This window comes from Lucilia cuprina, chromosome 3 (assembly GCF_022045245.1).
Source record: "Lucilia cuprina isolate Lc7/37 chromosome 3, ASM2204524v1, whole genome shotgun sequence".
Lineage (NCBI taxonomy): Eukaryota > Metazoa > Arthropoda > Insecta > Diptera > Calliphoridae > Lucilia > Lucilia cuprina.
The window spans coordinates 67,623,028-67,623,921 of record NC_060951.1 but is presented as its reverse complement, the minus strand read 5'-3'; positions in this window follow the sequence as shown (position 1 = coordinate 67,623,921).

The following is an 894-nucleotide window of genomic DNA, read 5'->3' as shown; positions in this document are numbered from 1 at the left end:
CAACAAAATTTTAATAAATTGAAAAACAAGAATGAAAAGTTTATTTAAAATAAAAGGTAACGTTATATTTAAGGCCCGTATTCAGAAAGAAGAATGTAAAACAAAATTTGAAATTTTGTATGAAAAACACTAACAAAAACTGTTTTCATACAAAATTTTAAAAATTGTTTTCTTTTCTCCTTTCTGAATTTGGGCATAAATAAACATTTTTTTATTATAAAATTTTGATAAATATTCAATTTTTGTAAACGCAACAAATTAAAATTTATAACACACTAGCTTATAGCCCGTTACCTTGTTTTATAGGTTTTGTAAAAAATTTTAAATTTGTAACCGATATTTTAGAAAATTCAAAAAGTACCTTTTGAATAACGATAAAGTAGCAAAAAGTCCTCTAACTAAGTCCGGACTCTACATACTTAATTTCATGTTTCTATGTTTAATATTATAGAAATTTTAAAAGTACTTTTTGAAGAACAAAAAAGTCCCCTATTATGGGTTCTCACTTAATCCGGCCTTTACCTAATATGGGCCATACATGCTTAATTTTATGTTTCTAGGTCAGAGAAGATCAATATTGCCATTACATAGCACGCGTGATAGGGTAAGAAAATTCTGCCGACGCTAAGTTTATACACATACACTATAGGTTTAATTCTTCTTCTTTTTAAAATGAGCAATATCATTCGGTTCCCTACAAGAAATGTATGACCGAAACTAACACATACAAAATGATTTTACTAACACACTTGAAACATTTTTCTTTAAAAATTGCAAAAAAAAATTGTTAATGGATAATTCCATCAATAATGACGGTCAAATGACCGGTAAAATGACTGTTGATGTACTCAATGTGTGATAAAGGGTTTCATTTGCATATGAAAGAGTGAAACA